Source organism: Lepus europaeus, chromosome 20 (assembly GCF_033115175.1).
Source record: "Lepus europaeus isolate LE1 chromosome 20, mLepTim1.pri, whole genome shotgun sequence".
NCBI lineage: Eukaryota > Metazoa > Chordata > Mammalia > Lagomorpha > Leporidae > Lepus > Lepus europaeus.
This window is the reverse complement of record NC_084846.1, coordinates 29072427-29098871: the sequence shown is the minus strand read 5'-3', so window position 1 is coordinate 29098871 and position 26445 is coordinate 29072427.

Here is a 26445-nt window from a genome sequence, read left to right as displayed (position 1 = left end):
TGAGTGAAGAATCTGCAAACAGAATCTTGAAAGCAGTCAGAATGGATGCAGTAACCAGTAGGGCTGCCTCAAAGCACAATCTTGAATGAAGCAAATATTGTTCCTCAGACTCCTCGTTTTTCTACATTCCCAAGGATCTCCTGGTTCCCAGAGCCCCTCAGAATGGACAAAAGAATTCATCCATGCTAAGTTCTAAATGACTGACAGTAATTTTGTGGCCTTAACATCATTTGAATTATCAGAATTTTAAACAAAGCTCCAACTTCAGGTACCTGTGCTGAACTTGGAGCCTTGGCACAGCACTTCCCCATGCCCGTGTCCTGTTGTAAGCCGTGTAGATATTTTAACTCATTTAACACTCATAACAATACTATGAAATAGATGCTCACTCACACATTTTCACAGGTGAGGAAACAGACATGGAGACACAGTAGTTCCCCCATGGTCACACCACTAAAACATGGCTTTGATCCCAGGCAATCTGGCTCTAAAGTGTGAGCCCTTAACTACTGTGCAAAGCATCCTCTCAAATGAATGGACTTTGAGATAGGGAGCTCCTGTGCTGGGGAGGTTTGGGGAGTAGCTCCAGAGAGCATCTTCCTCCACACCTGGGCAATAACTGCCAACTCCATCTTCACGGAGGGTCAGTTTGGGTCAGGCATCTTCCAAGGTCGCATATTAGAATCCTCTCTTGGGGCCGGTGCCGTGGCTTAACAGGCTAATCCTCTGCCTTGTGGCGCCGGCACACCGGGTTCTAGTCCCAGTTGGGGCGCCGGATTCTATCCCGGTTGCCCCTCTTCCAGGCCAGCTCTCTGCTATGGCCCGGGAAGGCAGTGGAGGATGGCCCAAGTCCTTGGGCACTGCACCCGCATGGGAGACCAGGAGCAGCACCTGGCTCCTGGCTTCGGATCAGCGTGATGCACTGGCCGCAGCGGCCATTGGAGGGTGAACCAACGGCAAAAAGGAAGACATTTCTCTCTGTCTCTCTCTTTCACTATCCACTCTGCCTGTCAAAAAGAAAAAAAAAAAAGAATCCTCTCTTGGAAAATGTGTGCATAGTGTCCATCTTCATGAACTTTTCCTGTTCCTGCTATTGCTGTGAGCTTTTGACTAATACAAACAAAAATCCCGAATACAGGATTTGTAAAGAGTTTGCTTTTCTTATTAAAACGTCAAACCAGGCAATGTAATGCTTCCAAGATGCAGCTCTCCAAATGCAGAAGCATGCCAGAAATAGTAGGTCACATAAATTTCCCTGAGAACTCCAGCAGCAGGCCCAACCCCTAACTTTTGAAGAGGGGTGCCTTGACCCAAGTGGGGAGAGATCACAGCAAGGTTGCAACTTTTTTCTCCCCCCACGTTCCCCCTGCCCTAAACCATTGTTAAGGCCTTTTGCTACGGGGAGTCTTGGATTTGATGAAGGCATCATTTTCTGGCTTCTGGCAAGTCTGTCAAATACGGACTTTTTGTCTCCGTTTCATTTCATCCACCATAGAGTACAGAGGCTCGGTGTTAACCCATAAAGAACTTGCTAAATAGTGCACATTTCGATCTGCTTGGCAAAAGCCTTCTCCAGCTGGCCAGGGAAGGGTTGGGGTGGCAGCTCTGAGTAATCTTCAATTCTCATCCCTTGACACTTTAATTAAGGTAATTTAACAGCCTGTTAAGCACAATATGAAGAATTTTCCACCTAGAGCCAATGAAGAAAGAGTTTGGGGAAACAGGGAGATAAGTGTAAGAATGGAAATCCGGGCAACCCAGAGTTGGAAGAAGTCCTGGTTATTATTCAGCCCAATGACTACGACTTTCCCAAGGTCACACAGTTAATTAGTGGCCTCCCTGGATCCCATCCTAGATGAAAAGCTGTGGGGTGTTAAATGGGACTATCCAGGCATAACAGATTGTAAACACTTTTCCAGAAAAGCTCAGCGTCTGGGCAACTCGGAAATTCATGGTCAGCTTAAGAGCACGGCTGGGGTCTGGGAAGGCTGGGGATAACTCCAGTGACTCAGGAACCTGTGGTTTTTTTAGAGTGGGAGGGTTGCCAGATACAGTCTGACGTCTTCCTCCTCTCGTCTCTCAGTGTCACTATGGGGTCCATGCAGCAGCCACATGTGTCATGGCTGCTCTGCCGATGAGGTGAGGGCATCCCATGCCTCTACTTGCTGGGTGAGAAAAGTGCTCCCTCCTCAGCCTTGTGCAACCAAACACCACCCTTGTCACACACCTATTAACCAAAGGACACTTGTCTGGCTCTGACATTCACAAGGGCTATTCTTTAGCACGACCTTTTTCCCAGGCCCTACAGACTTTTTTTTTATTCCATCTGTTGAAAACAAGGGTTTTCAGCCTGATGGATAATGTGCATTTCATCCTAAAAGTGGTGACATTTACCCAGTTCTCCAGAAATTACACCCACTAGATTGTCCATGACTGCCAAGTGTGCATCAGGATTCAATCTGTCTATTCCCAGATCAACTGGTCAGATGCACACATACATAAATTCTGTGAAGATGCTGGATTTCCAACCCACTGGTAATATCCTGAGAAAGTCACCATGCAAAGCCCCAGGTTCTGGGTGCCACCAATCTCTCCTGCCTTGCTGAAGAGTCAGGATAAAGATGAGGTAAAGGGCAGGAGGGAGGTGAGCAAGGAGGCTGGCGGGGGGAAGGGGAGTGTGCTGGAAAATGAGAGAGTCACGAGTGCTGGGTAATTGTAGTGGCAAATGACTCATTGTTCAAAAACAGAATTCTGTTACAACTGGGAAAAACAAAGCACAATGAAGGAAGAAGTAAGAGTGTGTGTGCAGAGGGCGTAAGGGCCACTGGGAAGTTCAAGTAGACGAGGTCAATGGTTGGAAGAAGGACAGTGAGAAGAGGCAGAATGTGATGGGTAACAGGTAAGGTGGGATTGGTCCAGTCTTCCTCCTCCTTCAAGCTTTCCTCGACTACACAGGCACAGAATCACAGCTTCCTATGAAGTCTCCAGGCTGTATATTAGCATCTTAAACTTGAAAGGGACATGAGAAATTATTGATACTCTGGCCTTCAAAAACTGCATGGAAAATGAGTATTATGAAAAAAAAAAACTATGCATGCATTTCAAAACTTTTTTGCACCAAAATAAGCTTATCTTTTAATCTATCTTCCCAGGAACACTTGGAAGCACCCTTGTATGTGAAAGATACCATACTGTTAATCAACTGCATATTATGTGTGTGTGCTTTGACTATCTAAAGTACATTAGCAACAGTTTCAGGGGAGGGACATTTCTTTTGGTAGTTGAAACCACAGCAGAACCAGCATGGGGCCTTACTGAATAAGACAGGGGCTGTTCAGGGATGCCTACAAGCCAAGAGCTTCCTATATCAAATTCTTCAAACAATCCTATGAGACAAGTATTATAATTATTTCTATTTTACAAATAGGTACGTTAAGGCAGGAGAGGCTAAACATCATATCCACGATTACAGAGTTCATTAATGGAGGAGCCAGGATGTGAAACCAGGTTGTCTGATTCTGTAGTTCGTGGTTCTGAACCACAACACCCCACCTACTTCCCTAGCAGGTGCCTAAGTCTTTGTTGAATGGATAGGATGAGTGGATATCCTATGAATTAAAGAAAAATTGAAAGTCTATTAGTTGAAGTAACATTATTAGTAAAATAACATTATTTAATTGTACAACAGCTGAAAGACTTCTTTTTCCAAGTCAACAATGGGCTCCATATTTAAATGATTCTCACCAGAGATAGAAGAAACATTTCATCAGCTTGTCACGCACCAGCTCTGCCCAGAAAACAAGCCTGATTTCTCCAACGCAGAGGAGTGCTCAGTAAGTGTTGAAGTTTGCCTCTCCCAGGGTCTTGACCATCTGACTTTACTCTATAACTCAGAAGCAGCTGAACCTTGAAAAGAAGAAATCAATCCTTGCATGATTGGGACAGGAGGGACTTGGGGATGCTGTAGCACTGACAGTTCATGGTTCTAAGGGATCTGTCACCTCCCACTTTCAGAGAACAGTCTAAGCGGGGCTGTCTTCTCTGACACCCAGAAACCAACAGAAGCCAAAAGTGAGGGAAGGATTCAGATAAGGTTCCTGTTAGACTCCTCAAGTAGGTGGCTCAATGATGCCCGTTGCTATTTCACAGCCAAGTGCAGGCACTTGGGAATTTTAATCTATTATTACTTCTCCTTGGCCAAGCAAACAGGATGAACAAAGAAATAGAGGCACTGACAGCTCTGTGTTTAGATAAGTGCCAGAACAAAATCAAAGTCAAGAAAAGAATGGAAAGAATGCAAATTATGTGACGTTCCCTCCCCCCTGGGGCCAGCCAGCCCCAAGAGGCAGGCTTCTCTTCCCAGGAAGGAAGGCCCTGGCTCCTGACAAAGGTTCTGCAGAGATGGGAAGTCTTGCCATGTGATCCCCTCTGCAGAGCAGCTGTTCAGGAAAAGCTCCTGGCCCTCATGTGTTTTGACTGATGCTTGTGGAATGGTTTAAACCATTTAAAATGGTTTAAAAGCTCACAATAGTTGGCCAAACGAAGCTTCAGACAGACATGTCAGATGTCAATAAATCATCGTAGTCAATGTCTCAATTTTAGTTCCACATCTATATTGGAAGGAAAGCAGATGAGTAAAGCCCACCCTTAATTTTGGATTTACATAAATGCATGTTCAATCACCATGAAAATGACCGCTTGCCAGATCACCAGTTAATAGAGGTTGCAGAAGAAGCATGTGGGAGGGATAATGACCAAGCAGTGAGACTGTAAAAGACAATGACAGGTGTGCCATAGTTTATTATATGAGTGAAAAACGTTGTCCTTCAAGAAACTGGTCACTTATTCAAATACTGCCATTAATAAAAACATAATGACAGTTTGAGAAACACAAAAATGCATTGCATTATAATGCTAGAAAAGTCAAACCTCTCTCTGTCACTCACAGTTATGTGGCCCTGGAGATCATCCATATCTTCATTGATGAAGTATGAATATTTAATCCCTTTGATGCCTGAAATATGCCTGTGGGCAAAACATTTGGGGAGTGTGACACCTAGAAAGTACCAAATAAAAGGTGGCTGTAATAATTACCATTATCGGCCGGCGCCGCGGCTCACTAGGCTAATCCTCCGCCTTGCGGCGCCGGCACCCCTGGTTCTAGTCCCGGTCGGGGCACCGATCCTGTCCCGGTTGCCCCTCTTCCAGGCCAGCTCTCTGCTGTGGCCAGGGAGTGCAGTGGAGGATGGCCCAAGTGCTTGGGCCCTGCACCCCATGGGAGACCAGGATAAGCACCTGGCTCCTGCCATCGGATCAGCGAGGTGCACCGGCTGCAGCGCACCTACCGTGGCGGCCATTGGAGGGTGAACCAATGGCAAAAGGAAGACCTTTCTCTCTGTCTCTCTCTCAACTGTCCACTCTGTCAAAAAAATAATAATAATAATTACCATTATCAATGGTGATAATAATTAATCCAGGATCAGCAGTTTAAAAACTGGAATCTTGAGCAAATGCTTTAATCTCTGATTCTCAGTTTATTCATTTTAAAAGTAGTATATGGGCTGGCATGGTGACACAGCATGTTAAGCCACCACATGCAATGCTGGCATTCTGTATCAGAGTCTTGGATGCTCTGCTTCCAATCCAGCTCCCTGCTAATGCTCCTGGGAAAGCAACGGAAGATGGTCCAAATGCTTGGACCCCTACTACCCATGTGAGAGACCCAGATGGAGTCCTGGGTTCTGGCTTCTGCTTGGCCCAGCCTTAGCCATTTTGGCAGTGAACCAGGGAATTGAAAGGCCTCTTTCTCTGTTTCTCCCAATCTCTGTTACTCTGCCTTTCAAATAAATAAAAACTAAACTCTTTTAAACAAATGTAGGTATAATGAAATTTCATGAGGTTACTAGAGAGATAAATGTGAACATATAGAAAAGCACCTAGCTTAATCCCAGACATACACTTCGTGCTCACCACAAATTCTCCTTCATACTGACATTGTATATAGCTATGTGAGGTTATTTACTCTACAAATGGAAGAAAAGCCAGCATAAACTACCAAATTGAGTTTCACCCAGAAACTCTTTATCTCGCTGTTTAAAACCCTATTATAATCTGTTTAAAGCTTAAAGTGAAAATCAAATCCAAGAATATATTAACTTTGTAATTGGAAATACAACACATAATAAAAACATTCTTGTGTGTTATGTTTATAATGCAAGTTAAATAAAATACCTATGAGTAGTAAGATATTAGAACACAGAAACCATTAAAATTAAAATCATGAGCCTATAAAACTATGTATTCATATCGTATAAATTTCTTCCTCTTTTATTTCCACAATGAGGCTATGAAAAAACACAACAACAACAAAAAACATTCAGGATTTTGGTTAGAAAACAAGATGATCAGAAATGCTTAGAAAGACTAAAAAGCCTGTCTTCTTTTATTGAGTCTAAATAAAATCAAACCCCTTTGTTGCTACAACAAAGATCAAAAGATATTTGCAACTTATCTTCAAAAGTTTTTGACACCAAGCTAGGGTGAAATTCTAAAGAAATGTTAGAGTCTTCCACACTCTAGGATGTTTTACTCCTAGGTTCAACCTATCTATATTTCAGAAAAAAATAAATGAAAAGTTAGAAGTAACTACAGAAATTATGAGACTGCATGTGGATAAAAACTTCGAATAGAGTATGCAGTTGGACTTATTAATCACTGATATTTTAAATGATACTTCTTAGAAGTTATTCTCTTTTGTGTATCTATACAAAAATACAATAAAGTTTTAATATATAATAAATTATTTCTAAATTTTTTACATATTCTTTGATAGAGACAGACAAAGATTCCATAAATGATTCATTCCTCAAATGTCCACATGGTCCAGGACTGGACCAGACATAAGCCAAGAACTGGAAACTCAGTCCAGTTCTCTCTCGTGAGTGGTAAGGACTCAATTACTTGAGCTATTACCTACTGCCTTCCAGGATCTGCATTACCCGGAAACTGGTGTTGGGAACCAGGGCTGGGCCTCTAACCCAGGTACTCCCATACGGGATTTAGGCGTCTTAATTGCTAGGCCAAATACCCACCCCTGATTTTTTTATTATAGATTCTAGGACATCCTTGAGAATGCTAGTTTCTTGGTTAACTAAGCCAACTTAGTTACTGAGACTATGTGTTTGGATAATTTGGCAGCTAATCCAAATTATAGAGAGCACATGAGAGGAAAAGCCTCTTGACTGTTGAGTTTATAAATTCAAACATATGAATTGATTGTCCTCAACAAAGGTTAAGTATTAGTATCACATGCAGGGTTTTTTCAGACTGCACATGCACACATGAGTGTGCACACACGCACTCTCTCTCTTTCCCACCCCACTCCAATCTACCCATCAGGATTCTGGCCACCTATCTAGATATTACGTGGCTTTCCCTGGAAAGTTAAGCATGTGGGTTAGGAAGAAAAATACCACACAGATGATTCTCATAGTTCCTCTTCCCACCAGAGACTGCCTGCTAAAAATTGACATCACATGTCACAATTATTTTTCACACATTTCCAGAGAGTCAACATATTGGCTGCTATTGTAACAGTCTCTCATTCCAGGAAAGACTGTAGAGATGCGATTGAAATGGTGGTAATTGACTTATTCAACGAACACTGTCATTTCTCCTAGCAGAAAAAGTCCAAAACATGTATTTCATGTTTTTAAGCAGACGCATCTGCCAAACATGTGTTTGACCAAAAGTCAGTCATTTGAAGAAATACATGAGCGAGTTAAAAGTATAATTTATAGCCTGCTTCTCACTATGCTCAGATCTGCTGTATGGTTTTTCTACCCTATTCCCAAGTTTACAGTCTCCAAAATACCACAGAACGCTGCCAGACCACAAGCAACTGAAAGTTTTGAATTTTTTGTAGCAAAAATTTCAACCTAGTTTCTTTTAAAGTACAGGAGTCAACCAATGATCTTTCCACACAACTTTTCTTTCAGTTTGATGCGCAAACTATCAGCTAAATCTTTAATTTGCTTTTTCCTTCCCCATCTCATTAGCACTGCCTTGCTGTCTGTTCTTTCTGCATTAGTTACCTTCTTCCTGGGTACCTCTCTGCCTGGTCTGGGAAATGATGCTTCTCACTTTGAGCTGTTGGCCTTTTGTAATAATGAATTTTTTTTAAAAAAAAGATTCATTTGTTTATTTGAAAGTCAGAGTTACAGGGAGAGAGGGAGAGACAGAGAGTGAGTGAGATCTTCCATCCTCTGGTTCACAGATGACCACAACAGTGAGTGCTGGGCCAGGCCAAATCCAGGGACTTCTTCCAAGTTTCCCACATGGCATACACTTGGGCCATCTTCTACTGATTTTCCCAGAAATTTATAGGGAGCTGGATCAGAAGTGCAGCATCTGTGATACAAACCAGTGCCCGTAGGGGAGGACGATATTATAGGTGGCAATTTTACCTGCTACATCACAATACCAGCCCTGTAATAATGAATTTAAATGAGATGTCATAGGACATTACATACCCTGAGAAGAAAATGATGTATACTACTAGAAAGACTGGAGAGAGGGTTGGTACTGTGGTATAGTAGGTTAAGCCTCCGCCTGCAGCACCAGCATCCCATATGGGTGCTGGTTCAAGTCCCAGCTGCTCCATTTCCAATCCAGCTCCCTGCTAATGGCCTGGGCAATCAGTGGAGAATGACCCAAGTGCTTAGGCCCCTGCACCCATGTGGGAGACCCAGAAGAAGCTCCTGGCTCCTGGCTCTGGATTGGCCCCGCTCCAGCCATTGCAGCCATTTGCAGAGTGAACCAGTGGATGGAAGATCTCTCTCTCTCTCTCTCTTTGTCTCTCCTTCTCTCTCTGTAACTCTGCCTCTCAAATAAATAAATAAATAAATCTTAAAAAAAAAAAAAAAGACTGGAGAAACTGGTAGTATGCAAGTCTTATTGAGAGCTAGCTTATTGAGATCTCAATAAGATCTCCCATCCACCAGTTCTTCTCCAAAGGCCTGCCAACAGCTAGGGCTGGGCCAGGCCAAAGTCAAGAGTCTGGCTTTCAATCTGGGTCTCCCCATGTGGGTGGCAGAGACTCAAGCACTTAAGCACTTCCATCACCCAGAGTGCTCATGGGCAGGAACGTGGAAGCAGGCACAGGGCCCAGACTCCAATCCAAGTACTCCAAAATGGAACATGGCTGTCCCAAGTGGCATCTTTTTTTTTAAAGATTTATTTTATTTGTTTGAAAGACATAGTTACAGAGAGAGGTAGAGACAGAGAGAGAAGTCTTCCATCTGCTGGCCCACTCATCAGATGGCCGCAACAGCCGGAGCTGAGCCAGTCCAAAGCCAGGAGCCAGGAAATTCCCCTGGGTCTCCCACAGGGGTGCAGGAGCCCAAAGACTTGGGCCATCCTCTACTGCTTTCCCAGGCCATAGCAGAGAGTTGGATCAGAAGAGGAGCAGCCGAGACAAGCTTGAACCCGCTGTGCCACAGTGCCAGCCCCCTAAGTGGAATCTTAACCCCTGCACCAAATGTCCACCTTACTCAGCATTTTAATAACACCTCTGACCACTGACTTAATAAGAGCTAAAGTGGCAGTATTTATAGAATAAATACAGTATTTATAGAATAATAATAAATAATAATATTTATAGAATAAGTTCCAAGGCAACTGGTTGAAGAGATACATTTCTGGCCATGATCAACCCTTAAGCAGTCACTACTTTAACCTCCTAATTTGCATGAGTTTTCAGGACACAGTAATACCTATGGTTCTACCCATTATTTCTTACTTTTTTTTTGACAGGCAGAGTAAGACAGTGAAAGAGAGACAGAGAGACAGAGAGAAAGGTCTTCCTTTTTCCGTTGGTTCACCCCTCAAGTGGCCACTACGGCTGGCGCACTGTGCAGATCCAAAGCCAGGAGCCAGGCGCTTCCTCCTGGTCTCCCATGCTGGTGCAGGGCCCAAGCACTTGGGCCATCCTCCACTGCCTTCCAGGACCACAACAGAGAGCTGGACTGGAAGAGGAGCAACCGGGACAGAATCCGGCACCCCAACTGGGACTAGAACCCGGTGTGCCGGCGCCGCAGGAGGATTAGCCTAGTGAGCCACGGCGCCAGCCATCTACCCATTATTTCAACAGAGTTTGTAGAAATAATTTTTAGTTGTTTGCAAGTCCCAATTGCCCAATGGCTAAAAAACTGTCACCAAGTTTTCACCCCTGGCAGAAGGCAGAAGTTGCAGCTGCATATGGGGAAGATGACAGTCAGATAGGAAATGAAGTACAGAATATCATGCTTCAAAGACATCACAGGCACTCAGAGCTAAGGTTTTCTCGAAAGTTCAAATGCAGTCTATATGGAGTATAAAATGTGCTTTACACGTGTACTTTGAGTTTTTTTAATGAACCGTTTGCTGTTTGTGGCAAAGGTGTTAACATCTTGCTGGAACATAAGAAAGCTGATCAGACTGGAGTTACCAAGGCAAACATTCTCAGAGCTCATAGTTCCATCACCAAGTTGTGTCCATTGGAATAGCACTAAACCTAGAAAAACAGAGGACAAACTGAACTAATTCCTGAGATTTTTTTCCTATAATGCTTTACATTTGTAAATTCTGTTGCAAAGTTTTAATATTTAGAACATTAACACATGTGGTCTGTACAACAAATGTTTTGGCATGGGCAGATAACTCAGGATCATAAATCAAATATACAAAGTATTCTGTCCCTCTTGCCCATACAAAGGTAAACTCCAGAGTCCCTAATGGGTGAAACCTCCTTCCTGATTCTCCATGTGGTTGCACTTGTGATGGTTGTCATTCCCAGGGACACAGCAGTGACTGAAAATAGCAAAATATTTCCAAATAAATGCATTTGCAAAGAACTGTACAAGAAGGTGTCATACAAAATGGTTTGACTTCTCGGTGTTATTAATTATGTTTATTGGACTCTGTCTTGATTATAAAATAATTATAAAGGCTAGCTTTTAGCCTAGAGTTTAAGACACCAGTTAAGCCACCCACATCCCATATTAGAGTGCCTGGTTTCAATTTCAGTTCTGTTTCCTGACTCCAGCTTCCTGGCAATGTAGACTCTAGGAAGCAATGGTGATGGCTCATGTAATTGGGTCCCTGGCACCCATGTAAGAGACCCGGATTGAACTGCTAGCTCTAGATTTGGCTTGCCCTAACCATTGTGAGTATTTGGGGAGCAAACAAGAGATGGGTTTGTGCTCACTTGCATTTTCTCTCTCTCTGCCTTTCAAATAAATAAAATTTTAAAAATAAAATAGACTGTGTAAAATGTAAAGCAAGTTTTTTTCTAACCTCAGGTACTTTAAAAAAATAAATACCTCTAGGTTTATTTCCTACCCTACTTACATGCAAAAATTTAGGAACCATCCAATAATGCATCTTCCAGAATGCATATTTAGGTTACCCTTGAGAGATTCCTGTGTAAAATGTTGATTGACATAACTGTGAATCTTCTTTTGTCCTCACTGTTATACTTTCTCTGAACTGTGAACGCTAGCAGAAACAGATCCCTTAAATCCTTCAAGTAGGATGCCTGACAAGTACTAAGTCAGAAAGAAAAACTAGAGGAAAACATTCCATGTGCTCCAGCAACAGCTTCCATGACCACTGTCCACAGAAAATTCTAGTAGCTTATGACTGCCAGGGATGGCAGAAAATGTTGCCATTGACCTACGGGTGGATTTGTGCAGGAGGCAGATACTGGCACTCAGCCTTCTGCCCATCACTGCTTTAGTAAACATCACACACGGGAACCTTATGATCGGTTATATTATCTGATGCTGTCAAAAGACTGTTTTCATCTTAAAACAAAATCTGAAATCTTTGTGACGATTTAAGCATAAAATGAAGACTCCCATCATAAACCAAACTTGCTTTTTTTTTACATTTCTATTATCACTAATTTCCAATAATGTACAGTAGGTCTTGCTAAGCAATAATAAAACCACTCGTGTTCCCAGTTTCGTTTTTATGTAACACTCCATATGGTGGATGCATAATAAATTTCTACTGGGAATATAATCATAAACCACTATTTTCTGCTATAAAAAACCATTAAAGCACAGACATGCACAAACAAGGTAATCTGCAATAAATTTGGAAATGTTAAAATACTACAAATGTAAATGTATTCAGCCCCATTGCAATGCATGTAATTTCCACAGCTTTATTAGAAATCTTGCCTTGGCAGTGGCTTGGCGATGGGTTATAAATACAGTAGGAATGAGTCAGCATGCAAATCCCTTCTGTGAAAAAAAAAAAAAAAACAATTTGAAAGGTTTTATAGCCCAAAGCTGTTTATTATTTTATAAGAATAGTACTGCAAGTTTGTGTTTAGGACCTGCTGAGAGGAGAATTCTCAAAACATCCTGTTTATAAAACAGTAAGAGGAAAAAAATCTCATCAAGTTGAAAAAAAATGCTTGATTTATGTAAGGTCACCAAGACCGTATGTCCCAAATACAGCATTTCACGAAGGACTTTCCTCTGCACACATTTGGGTTGAACAACAGATGATCAATATATCGTAGTACGACAGGGAACAGTGTTAACCTGGCATAATTGAATCCTGGAGGCAGAAAAACAAATGCCTGTGGGAGTGGAGAATGAGAAGAGGACTCAGAACAGAACTTCCAGGAACAACTGCAGTAGGGGATGCACAAAGAAGAGGTGTCAGCAAAGCACATCACTGGGGCACAAGCGGAAAAGGCCTAACGTCACCACAGGGGCTCTGTGGGAGACGGTGTGTCCAGGAGGAAGGTATCAAACGTGGAAGGAAACTCGGAAAGAAAAAGCAAGAATAGATGTCTGCATTTCTGCCTCAAGACCTGGAGAGAGGGTGGAGCACCACAGCTGACAGGTGAAGCTGTACCTTAGGACACTCGCATCTCGTATCAGAGCAGTGGTTTGAGTTCCGCTACTCTGGTTCCCATCCAGCTTCCTGTTAATGTGCCTGGGAAGGCAGCAGAAGATGGCCCAATGTTTGTGTCCCCACCACCCACATAGGAGACTCTGGCTTCAGCCTGGCCCAGCCCTGGCTATTATGTGCATCTGGGGAGTGAATCAATGGTTAGATCATCTTTCCTGGTCTCTCTGTCACTCTGTCATTCTGCCTCTCAAATAAATAAAACTTTATTAAAAAAAAAAAAACAGACCTGGTGAGAATTAAAACTCAGCCTACAAGGAACTGGCAAGTGACAGTGATGGTGTCGTGGCTGCAGAGACTACTTAAAGGAAACAAAAGAGAGGGCTGGAAGCCCCCTCTTGAGCACAGCTTGATCGAGGGAAGCACTCAGGACAGAAGAGGGCTGGTGAGGTTTGCAGCCAGGCAAGGGACAAGAGGCAGAGGGAATTCCTGATGGGAAGATGGTCAGGCAGGGCGTGGAGGAGGTAGGCCCAGAGACATGGAGGATAGTTTACTTAGACAAGAGTTGAGGCAGTCAGCTAGGCAGAAAGACAGATGGCATCAGTGAAGAGAAGGAAAATCTGCGCAGCATAAGAAAAGAAGAGACGAGGCCCAGCATTGTGGCATGCAGGTTAATCCATGGTCTGCATTGCCAGCATCCTATATGAGTACCAGTTTGAGTCCTGGTTGCTCCACTTCTGATCTAGCTCCTGGCTAATGTGCCTGGGGAAGCAGCAGAAGATGGCCTGAGTGCTTGGGTCCCTGCCATTCACCTGAGACCCTGATGGAGTTCCAGGATCCTGGTTTTGGCCAGCTGTGACCATTTATGGAGTGAATAAGTGGATGGAAAATCAATCTCTCTCTCTCTCTCTCTCTCCCTCCCTCCCTCCCTCCCTCCCTTCCTGTCTATAACTCTGGCTTTCAAATAAATAAATCTTTAAAAAAGAAAAGAAGATGGCCGGCGCTGCGGCTCAATAGGCTAATCCTCCACCTGCGGCACCGGCACCCTGGGTTCTAGTCCCGGTCGGGGCACCGGATTCTGTCCCAGTTGCCCCTCTTCCAGGCCAGCTCTCTGCTGTGGCCCGGGAGTACAGTGGAGGATGGCCCAAGTCCTTGGGCAGCACGCTGGCTGCGGCGGCCATTGGAGGGTGAACCAACGGCAAAGGAAGACCTTTCTTTCTGTCTCTCTCTCTCACTGTCCACTCTGCCTGTCAAAAAAAAAGAAGAAGAAGAAAAGAAAAGAAGATGGTGGAACTGAGGCCCAGCAATTATCCATGGTTTCAGAAAGCCTCTGACTTTCTTAAATGCATGAACTCATTTTACAAACATATCCTCATATCTTTGTATCAAAAAGTTCTATGTACATGTGTGGAGAGGGAGCCAATGATTACAAAGGATCCCAAACCAGTGACTCACACCTGTGCAAGCACTCTGGCACATGCATGTGCACACACACACACACACAGCAGAGACTCAAGCATGTTCCTAAACTAGGTGAACTGCTCAGAGCACCAGCTACAGTTTTTCCCCAATGCATCCTTTTGCGTTAGAGGTTCTTTCCATTAACCATCTGCCTATCTCAAGCAGAACTGAGCTGAGCACCAGCCATTTGCATAACAGCATGAGCATAAACCCCTTTCTGCCTTATCGGACCAAGAAAAGACCCAGTTAGGGAAAATTAATTGTGGAAGCCAGAAAAGTGGAAAGAATTGAGAATGACAACATTAAAAAAAGGAGCAAAAACAAGTTTACTTCCCCAAATGAAAGAATTGGCATATCTTCCTGTCTGCTTACATGAAAAGAAGGCATGGAGGTGGCCAGAGGAAATATGTGGATACTATTTCAGGATCCTGCCTCCTACCCTCCCTGCCAAAAAGAGGCATTCATTCTCCTTTTATATTAAGAGGAAATTGGAGAGGATTGTAAGCGAATAGAGGAGAATAACAAAAGCTCTTTTAAAAGGAAGAGAAAATGAGAAGGAAATGAAATGGTGACATGGTTGGGCACAGAAAATTATATAGAAGAAAGAAAAGCCAGAAGTGTGAGCAAAAAGGCATCCAGAACTCACCGAGCTATTTTGATAGTGAAAACCAAGTGAAAAATGTCGAGTCTAAGATTATTCTTATTTGACATTTTTATACAGCAGCAACTTATAAAAACATCAAACACTGACATAATCCTTCCTCTAGCATTTTAACACATCATTATATTGTTAACAACGTCAAATGGCTGTAGCCATTCATGTGACTTTTTAAATAGATTACTTTTATCATAAAAATGTCATTTTTAGGATAATCTGCATTCTCACATTTTTATGTTCAGCCATGGTCTTAAAATGTCAAGTATGGGAACTATCCATGTCTGCATTTCTTGGAGCCTTACTAAAGATCTTGATAATATCAGTGTAAAATAAACCTTAATCTGATGTGGCTGCTGTGCTCAATCCGTTTGTGCTACAATTTTTCTCCTTTTAAAAAAAATAATTACAAAGTACATGGATTAGGAAAAGATGAAGGTTGTGGGTTAGAGCCAGAATAGGCAGGAAATTAAGCCTGCCTTGACCAGCATGAAAGGCATCTTATAACATGTCCCATCGCCCAGGGTCACATTCCCTTAAGCGCAATTACATATATACAGGCAGCATTTGACCCTCTTGTTAAGTTAGCAATGATGGTAACAGTGTAACATTTCAGTTCCAGGGGCTAACATGTGCCAAATGTCCAACCAAGTTTCCTTGACCATTCCTCTTAAACGTGAGGAAAACAAACCAATTAAATAATGTAAAAAAGATCAGGCAGCAAGTCAGCCACAGAGGGAAATGAGAACCCAACTGAGCCAATTGTCTATTGCAGCAACTGGCAAACGTTTGCAGGAAAGGACCCGACAGTCAATATTTTAGGTTTTGCAGACCCCACTTCCTGTCACAGCTACTCAGCTTGGCAGCTGCAGTGCAGGACAGCATGGACTGAACAGGCTGGTCTGTGCTCTAACGAAACTTTATTTCCAAGCATAAGCAATGGGCTACATTTGGTCTCCTGGATATAGTTTGCCCAACTCTGGTCTAATAGATGAACAGATACAGTCTATCAAAGATTTCGGCTGTAATCCAAGCAAATGCTAATTTCACCTAGATTCAGTACTAATATCTAACATTACTGAGAGTTCACCAGTTGCCAAGCACCCAGCTGGGCACCTGGGACCAATTATCTTGTTTTAGCTGATTCAGTGGGTATTGTTATTATCCTCATCCTACAGCTGAAAAAAAAAACAAAAAAACAAAAAAACAAAAACTCAAGTTCAGGGAGGTTTATGAATTGCAGGTCACTTGGCTTAAGTCATGGAGACAATTTGAGATGAGGCAACAGGATCAAAGCCTGTTACCTCACCCACCCACTGACCACTGCTCAGTGCATGCAACCTATAGATGAGAGGAAAATGTGAGCCTTTTCCTGAGCAGGGGTTGTGGAGTGATCTACCCACTTTGAACCTACAGAGCTAGACAGGAACCAGTGCTACAGGCAGACTCCTGAGCTACTCTCATTCTGACCAATCGGATCCTGACTGCTCTATCAAACCCACCAATCCCACACTGGAGAATGAGACCTCCCACAAAATGAATTCTTCTGCCAGCTGATGTCCAGGCCATTTAACGTGCTCAGTGGTCTCTAGAAAAAGACCTGTGACCAAGGCAGCAAGAAGAAACATGGTAATGAACCTATCCCAGCACAGCTACTATCAAAAGGGCTTGCTCCCTAGATCCTCAGTTCATCCTCCAGCATGGCACAGCCCCATGGAAAACTAATGGCAATCAAACACTCAACGCAAAGGATCACCAAAATGTGAGGTGCCTGTGTGCCTACATAGCACATTCCCAACTCTCGACATCATCTGAAGTAGCCTCATTTGACAGGTGAAATCAAAGAGGTCAGTAAGATACAGTGAAGTGCTTAAAGCCACCTATTCAGCCAAGACTAAATCCAAGTCTCTTCTCAGTCAGCCACAGGGCCTCTTTCCTCTTCTCCAGGCTGCTGTCTAAGCTTCCAAAGTGACCCACAGCGATAGTCTGAAAGGGTAAACCACATCCATCACCAAACAGCATTCTAGAGACAGGCAATCTTGGTCGCTGCTCTTGAACTGCAGGCACCAAAAAGACAGAGTAACCCGAATCTTCAGCAAGGCTCCACGGATGGTGCATCTGAGGCACAAAGAGGGGAGGCACTGAGAGGGGAGGGGTCGTTGATAAAACTGAGCCCTGTTTAACCCAGAACTTGTAAGATCTGCTCTCCACCCCTTTGTCCCAGAAGCATCTCCTCAAAAAGCCATGGTCATGTCATGTCCAAGTCCATGTGATTTGGGGGTTACGGGGCAGGGGGGGGAAGCATGTAGATTCAGTCTCCCCTATATCATTTCCCAATCATCACACAACTCTTACTCTTCACCTACCTTCCTCAGAAACCTGCCGCACTCCCAAATCCAAAACAAGGAACACAAGACATTGAAGTGAGTTGTAAATTTTGTCAACTAGATTTTACTATTCTTCCAAACGTCAGAGGCGAACCTCTAGTCTAAATAAAGTTGTTGGGAGCTGGGTATAAATAACTTGAGCACAAAGCTTGTCCCTACTTATAAAAGATAAACTTAAGACTTTTTGTCATTTCTCCTTAAAGCAGATGTGAGCGCTGTTTGCACATACACACAGGCATTATTTTTTCTAGTTTCTTTATTGAAGAAGAAAATGTCTAATTTACATGTAGAGCCCACAAATTATAGCCACGCCAGACAAGGAAGCAGATGACGATTGTGATTGATATTCCAAAATTTCCGTCCTGATTTCTCCATCCCCAGAATTAGCCATTCTATAAATCAAAGCGACACACGAACATCTGATGTCAAAACCAATAGGTCACATCTGCAAAAAGCATCAGAAACAAAGAGCCGGATTCTTCTGTTTGCTCCGAATCCAAAACCTGCCCCCTCTACTCTCCACACTACCATTGCCAACGTTATACCTTCAAACATCCTGTCTTTTCTCAGAAAATATGGTTTTCCATACGTGTATGGGTATAAACAATGGCCATTTTCCCTTCCATTTGAGGAGGTAGAAAACTAGGAACTGGCACCATTGTCTTAAAAAAACTTTGGTTTGTTCCAGGTAAATACCTACTAATGAAACAAACACATGCATATTGTCAACCTGTAACCCAACAGATGAAAATTCCTCATTTATTATTTTTTGCTTTTTTAACATTGCCTATTTACTATTAGAATATAGATTTAGCCTCTCAAATCTACAAATTTTGATCTCTACTAACTTCAGAAATTCCTTATTTAAAAAGAGCATTTTTGTCGATCTGGGTTGCAAAATAGCTGAGAGTTGAAGGCACAGGCAATCAATTTAGGAGCATCATCTTAGGAGCCTCACTGAGGGCTTCTGAGCCTGGTGTCTTCTCTGTGCACAAAGCTCCCAGCATGCATATGACTGTTTCTCCTGGGTGAGCTCAACATCGCCAACCTGCCATGCACAGAACATGTGCCATGCATGAGCTCTTTCCAGGAGTGGCAATGAGTTCATAATCATACATTTCTTGGGTTTTTTTTGAGAGGCCGAAAGAGAAAGAGACAGATCTCCCATCTGCTGGTTCACTCCCCCAGTTGCCAACAACAGCCAGGGCTGGATCAGGCCAAAGTAGGGAGACAGTAAGTCAATCCAGGTCTCCCACGTGAGTGACAGGAATTCAAGTACCCATCACCTGCTGCATCCCAGGATTCACATTAGCAAAACCCTTGAACCATGAATGGAGACAGAACATGAGCCCAGGAACTACCACATGGAGTATGGGCATTCCCAAGTGGTGACTTAACCAATATGTCAAACAGCCCTATAATCATAACATTTTTAATGCTGAAGGAATCTGAAAGACCATCTCCATAAAATGCTTCATTTACAGCTATGCAATCTGGGCAGTGAAGAATGGTATTTCTTCAAGGTCATACTCCTTGTGGACAAGCTACCAAGGTCTCCTGACACCCAGTTCTGTTCTTTCCCTCTGTTTTGCTCCACTCTCAGCTGAGTCACCTATATGGTCAGAAAGCCACCTCCTTGACTTTGGCACACATCAGCCAAGTGACTGATGAGGGTAAAAATAGTTTCATTATTTTTGAAGCTGATTAATAAGGTGATCTATGGTTTACCTCACACCATTTGAGTCAAACGGCCATAGCATATTCCAATGGTAGGAACTCTACAAATGTTTGTCCAGTGAACAAACTAATCATCCCAGATGGCAAAGTCACATAGTTTGCTTCATGGTTATAAAAAAGCAAAATTTATTGTCTTATAGCACATTGTTGAAATGAATATACCTTTCCCTCCACACTGGGAAACAGCCAGCACCAACTTCAAGGCCACAGTGCCCCCTCCCTTTCATTCCAGAGTTGAAGTCCCAGTTGTTCTGTGAGAATTTAATAAATTGCCTATTCAGTGGACTCAAAGAACTATACAAAGATACTAGAGAGCCTTTGAGACTGCCCTATTATTTTATATATTTGTAAATCACAGACTTAAGAGAGCTGATGGAATTTTCCCAAGTTGCCTGTGACCTTAGGTCCAGTGTCTATCCCCATTCCAGACTGCCTCCTACACACTGAAAGACTTTTGCCCATAAAATTCAGTCTGTATCATGGGAGCAGTGTCCAGAGTTCAGTGCTCCTCCTATAGCCCTTTAAACATCTACTGGATAATTAAAGCCTGAAAGTCAATCACTTTAGTTGGACCACACCATGGGTAGGTAATTAATCTCAAGATTTCAGTCTTTGGGGCCGGTGCTTTTGGGGTGGCTCACTTGGTTAATCCTCCGCCTGTGGCACCAGCATCCTATATGGGTGCTGGGTTCTAGTCCCAGTTGCTCCTCTTCCAATCCAGTTCTCTGTTGTGGCCCTGGGAGGGCAGTGGAGGATGGCCCAAGGGCTTGGGCCCCTGCACCCGCATGGGAGACCAGGAGGAAGCACCTGGCTCCTGGCTTCAGATCGGTGCAGTGCTGGCCGTGGCGGCCATTTGGGGAGTGAACCAAGGAAAGAAGACCTTTCTCTCTGTCTCTCTCTCTCTCACTGTCTGTAACTCTGTCAAATAAAAAAAATATATATTTCACTCTTTATCTAAGCTCTGTAAGTCAGCTCAACCAAGCTGTAGATGCCTTCCATCTGATTTGGAAAGGGGAGCTGATTCAACACTCCTCGAAGACGAGCTTTGATCCTTGTCTCCAAGCGGGCTGAAATATGACTATCTCTTTGCCTCCATCCTTACACTTTCCTAAGGCTGCAAATGGTACCTACCATGAAAAAGTAGCAACACCCAGTCCCTGATCCCCAGGCTTGTCATCCTGGGCATGTCAGTGGGGCCAGCTCTTCTCTCTACAACCTCCATACCCCTCCCCATGCCACTCTTCACAAGTATCTATAGGAAAGTTTGAGCCTTCTGTTCAACAGCCCAAGGGAATAGGAATTCTCTTGGGCAATAGCTGATAAAACAAAGCTTGTTTGTGTGGGAGCATTCCAGAAGAAATGAGGCGAAGATATCCACCCCACCCACTTCTCTTTTTATCCTGGGCAATGGTCAAAGATCTGTGCTCACACTCAAACTCAAATGCCATAAAATATAGACTTCTCCAACATAGCTCCCTAACCAAAGTTGGGATGTGCAGATTTTGACTCCTTTGAAGGTAGAAGGAGAAAAGGATTTAACTGTGTGCCCATTCAATGTCCAAGAAACTTTGTTCTGCAAGCTTCCTAAATGCTCTACCTCCTTCTCTAGTCGCATTGGCATGCCAGAGCCTTCTGCTGAATGGCTCTACTCAACGTCAGTCCTCTATCTGAAAAAAAAAATTTGTTATATTTGTATTTTGTATTGCTCTACAATATAAGAGTTGTCCAGTCAAATCTCCCCTATCAAACTGGTGACTGATAGACTGATGTGTTGCATTCAGGTTGCACTAACAATCGCTGGTTCTTGTTCATTAGCTCAACTCAAAGAGGGGGATGCAGGAGGGGAGAGAGAGAAGAAAAGAACAAAATTCTAAATAAGTAATGACAAGTAGGAAAGGACACCTTCTTGTTTTAGAAAAAGTTAACAGCGCAGAGGCAGCAAACTGGGCTGCAGTGCCAAGTCTATCAGGTAGTAATTAACAACAATAAGCAAAATGAAGGCAATGACAAGTGGCTTCATTTATTGGGTCCTTATTAAATGCCAGGATACATTCTTGGTGCTTTACATATATAACATTATTTAATCAGGTTTCCAGTATAAGCAAATTGTTCAGATGACTTTCTAAGGCTTTGGTTTTCAGATCTGTCATACTGTGATAATAGTTACATCACAAAGAAGTGAAAATTAAATGAGATAGTGGGGAAAAATGCAGTTATTAAACTCTGAGGTGCTTTAGAAATATTCCTAATGTAGCAGGCATCGTGGCACAGTAAGTTAAGCTGCCACTTACAACACCCATATCCCATAGGAGAGTACCAGTTCGAGTCCCAGCTACTCTGCTTCCAATCATGCTCCCTGCTAATGTGCCTGTCAAACAGCACACAATGACCCAAGTACTTGAATCCCTACTTCCTACATTGAAGTCCTGGATGGATTTTCTGGCTTTTTGCTTTGGCATGGACCAGCTCCAGCCACTGTGGAAGATCGCTCTCCTTCTCTGTCACTCTGCCTTTCAAAACAAATGAATAGATTCTCAAAACAAGGAGACATTGCTTACTATTATCCTCATAATTATGGAGGTTCCATGACTCTATCGACATTCCAAGTCCCCAAGCCACAGCTGAGTTCTGACCAAGAATGGAGACCTTTGGGATTAGGGTTCTCAGACAGTGGACCTGTGCCCTCAAACAAAAACCAAGACCAAGTATCATCTTTGAAAAATTGGCTTGGGGTACATGTTTAACACAGTAGTTAAGTCGCTGCTTGGGACACTCACAGCCAATACGGGACTGCTGGCTGCCCTGTTTCTGATTCCAGATTCCTGCTGATGCATACCCTGGAAGGAAGCAAAAGATGGCTTAAGCACTTAGATTCCTACCACCTGGGAGACTGGAATTGAGTTTCAGGCTCCTGGCTTCAGGCTGGCTCAGCCCTGGCTGTTGTGGGCATTTGGAGAGTAAACCAGTAGATGGAAAATCTCTTTCTACCCATCTCTGTCTCTCAAAATTTTCAAAAAGAGACATGGGCTCTTGCAAACTTCAACAGAAGTTTTTAAATTGCTCATCCTAACAGAAAGGCTGGGATAGTCAACGTCTCCTTCCTTTCCTTCCAACACAGCAGTGACACAGTTAACACAGAGAGAGTCTCCCATGTTTGGGCTTCCAGTGGATGTTTCCGTGACAGCAGGGGGAGGCTGCCACCTCCCTGTGCACCTGTGCCCCTTTGAGCTAGGCAGTGAATCTTGAAGGGCTTCAGAAGGGAGGGTCCTGGTAGGAATATCATTTGTCTATAGAAACGCCTCTCGATGGTTTCCAGCTGGCTACAGCTTTAAGTGTTTTTGCAGGACTTCTTACACAAAGGCACCCCCTGTTCCTCTGAAATGCACTTTCACATTTTCCATTCCTTCTCACAGCACTGACTTCCCCAGAAGGCACCAAATGGACTCCACAGCTCTGTCCAAAGAGCAGAGGCCTCAAAAGCAGGAGGCTTTTCACCTCCCCCACACGTCCTCACCCAAGGAAGGGCACAGCTCTCCAACTCAAGTAGCCTGTGGAAGAAAGGGAATTCCCCCATGACACCAAGCCCTGGGTCCCACCCTCACTGGAGTTTAAAGAGGCCCTGTAAACTCTGATCCCCTTCAGCCCAGCTGGAGCAAGAGGTGCCAGAAGAGAACAGAGCACCTGTCTGGCTCCATCACCACCACACACTGACAGGCAGGAGGCACACCTGAGAGGTTAAAATCAACATAATGGGGCCGGCACTGTGGCACAGCGGGTTAAAGTTGCGGCCTGCAGTGCCAGCATCCCATATGGGCACCAGTTCAAATCCTAGCTGCTCCACTTCCGATCCTGCTCGCTGCTATGGTCTTGGAAAGCAGTAGAAAATGGCCCAAGTCCTTGGGCCCCTGAACCCACGTGGGAGACCTGGAAGGGGCTCCTGGCTCCTGGCTTTGAATTGGCAAAGCTCCGGCCATTGCAGCCAATTGGGGAACAAACCAGTGGATGGAAGAACTCTCTCTCCCTCTCTCTCTCTCTCTCTCTCTCTCTCTCTCTGCCTCCTCTCTCTGTGTAACTCTTGACTTTCAACTAAATAAATAAATCTTAAAAAAAAAAAAATAGAAGGCAGTACTGGGTTTGACCCCTTAGTACTACCTATTAGTTGTGTGGTCTCAGGATGAAGCCTTAACCTCTCTGCGCCTGAATCTGCTAACCAGTAAAATGGAAAGAAGATAGTACCCGTTTCACAACATAAGGAATGTGAAACTTGTTTAGCACATGCAGTAAATATCAGTGCTGCCCCCATACCCTGAGGATTGGTTCCCTGGGGCTGCTGTAACAGAAAGTATTCTCTGACCACTCTGGAAGTCAGAAATTCAAGATCAAGATGCTGTCAGGGCCGGTGCCTCTTGGAGACACTGAGGGGAACTCCTCCAATATGTCTCTCCGGACTCCTGCTGTGCCAACCCACCTTGGTCTCCCTTGGCTCAGAGCTGCTGCCTTCTAATCTCTGCCAAGTTTCTCATGTGAGCTTCTCCCTTGAATGCCTTCTCTCTTGTTCTAAGGATACATTTGATGGGAGCTAGTGTCAGCCTTGAGCGACATCTACAAAACCCATTTCCAGATAAAGCCACATTCACAGATTCAGGTGGACATCCCTTGTGTGTGGGCCACCATTCAACCCTCCAACCTTTTCCCCTATTGAAGAAGTCAAATTTAGTTTAAGAATGTCTCAAATCTTTGCTTCCTGTGAAATAATGCATAGAACATGGGTCAGGTTTTAGTGTTGTTTTTTAAAGATCTATTTATTTATTTGAAAGGCAGAGTTACAGAGAGGAAGAGGCAGAGAGAGAGAGAGGCCTTCCATCTGCTGGTTCACTCCCCGAGTGGCTGCAACAGCTGGAGCTGCGCTGATCCGAAGCCAGGAGCCAGGAGCCTCCTCTGGGTCTCCCACGTGGGTGCAGGGACCCAAGGACCTGGACCATCCTCCACTGCTTTCCCAGGCCACAGCAGAGAGCTGGATCAGAAGTGGAGCTTCTGGGACTTGAACCAGCACCCTTATGGGATGCTGGCCCTGCAAGCTGCAGCTTTACCCACTATCCCACAGTGTCAGTCCCGGGTCAGGTTCTTTTCCCCAAACATTTCTCCACTGTACCTAGAGGCTTCCTCTGACCAGACTTCAAGCCTCTGATAAATAAATTTTCTTCACTGGTTTCCAGATGGAACCGGAGTTTAAGTGATGGGAAGCTTACATGAAGGTCTCAGATGGAGCACATGAGAGACAGGACCGGCCAACTCCCTCACCCCTTCCTCAATGCAGTAACATCTCTGAGAAGAGTAACATTGTCTGAGGCCATGCAGACAGAGCTCCCATGCACTTGGGCACCTTCCCCAGGGCGCCCCTCACTGCCTGTCCTCCTCTGTCACCTCCCTACCATGTCACCATCCCAGCAGGCCCCACACCTATAAGGTCACCCGGATCTCCACAAGCCATAGGGAAGCCAACGCATCTCGCACTTCACTGTGTGCCTGTGGTTTTTGTTTTGTTTTGTTTTTCCATTTATTTGGGAGGCAGAGAAAGAGATAAACAGAGATCAACCATGTGCTGTTTTACTTCCTATATCCCTGTAAAAGACAGTGCTGGGCCAGGCCAAAGCCAGGAACCAAGAATTCAATCTGTGCCTCCCTTGGGAGTGGCAGGTGCCCGAATACTTGAACCATCTCTGCCACTTCCCAGAGTACACATTCACTAGAAGCTGGAACCAGGAGCCAGAGCCAGTATCAAACCCAGGGGCTCCCACATGGAAGGCGGGCATCCCAAACAGTGACTTAACCTCTAGGCCAAACACCGGCTCCTTTCCTCCCAACCCCTCATTAATTGTTAATTAAGGTCACACCAATTTGGTCATGGTGGTGTTCAATACCTTAACATTTGAGAAAATTGCAGAAGCCAGAAGATCTCCTACTATTCTCCCATGAAGCAGACTGTAAAACCTAGTAAAGAATTTCCTGACCTCCTTCTGAAGTGGGTCGCAGACCCTCCTGTGAGAGAGATCACTGTATGTTCAGAGTCAAAGACCACATTTATCTCTGAAAGCCCAGAGGAATGTGAACACAGAGGCCTGGCTAGGTTCCCCCTCCCCTAAGTCATCACCCTCAGATAATTCTCCTTTCGTCCAATCATACTTCATAAGCATCCACTTCTTCACCTAACTTAGCCTAAAAATGCACTTTTCATTTCCTTGTTTTTCATTTTCTTAGTATTATTTAAAAAGCAGATGGGGCCAATGCCGTGGCTCACTTGGTTAATCCTCCGCCTGCGGCACCAGCATCCCATATGGGCGCCAATTGCTCCTCTTCCGATCCAGTTCTCTGCTGTGGCCCGGGAGTGCAGTGGAGGATGGCCCAAGTTCTTGGGCCCTGCACCCCATGGGAGACCAGGAGGAAGTACCTGGCTCCTGGCTTCAGATCGGCGCAGCACTGGCCGTGGCAGCCATTTGGGGAGTGAACCAAGGAAGGAAGACCTTTCTCTCTGTCTCTCTCTCTCTCTCACTGTCTGTAACTCTGTCAAATAAATAAATAAAAATCTTTTAAAATAAATAAGTAAATAAAAAAATGCAGAAAGACAGAATGAGTGAACTTCTATCTGCTGGTTTTATTCCCTCAAAAGCCTACAACAACCAAGATTGGTCCTGGTCAAAGACAGGACCCAGGAACTCAACCCAGGTCTCGCACATGGGTTGCAGGTACCCAACTCAATCCACCTGCAGCCTCCCAGGGTCTGCACAGGGAAACTGGAATCAGGAGTTGGAGTTGAGTATCAAGCCCCGGCACTGTTAGTGGGGCCTGGGCCTCTTAGCTGGCATTGTGACTGCTAGGCTAAGCACTCACCTTCATTTCTGAAGGCTCCTGAGTCACACAGATAACCTTGTGTGCTTCTCTTGTTATTTGTCTTTTGTTGTGGCTGAGAAGAGTAAACTTCTCATCCCCTCTAGTGTCTGGCACCTAATGAGGGGCAGCTGAGGTGTTGCAGATGCACTCCCGCGGCCACTGACTGAGGCTGGCGAAGGCTGGACTTCTCGCTGCACTCTTGTCTACCCTACCAGATCTTCCTCTCTGCAGTGCTGTATCAAGAGAGGAAGAGGAAAACCTCTCCTTAACCCTTTCCTTTCCCAATTCAGACTAATAGGACAAAATCATTTGTTTGAATTGAGACTCATGTAAATTTGTCTTGGGAAACCATGCGCTATTGATCCTCTCTTTCTCAGACAGCCATTATTTCCTGTTTAGTATGTTGGGTTC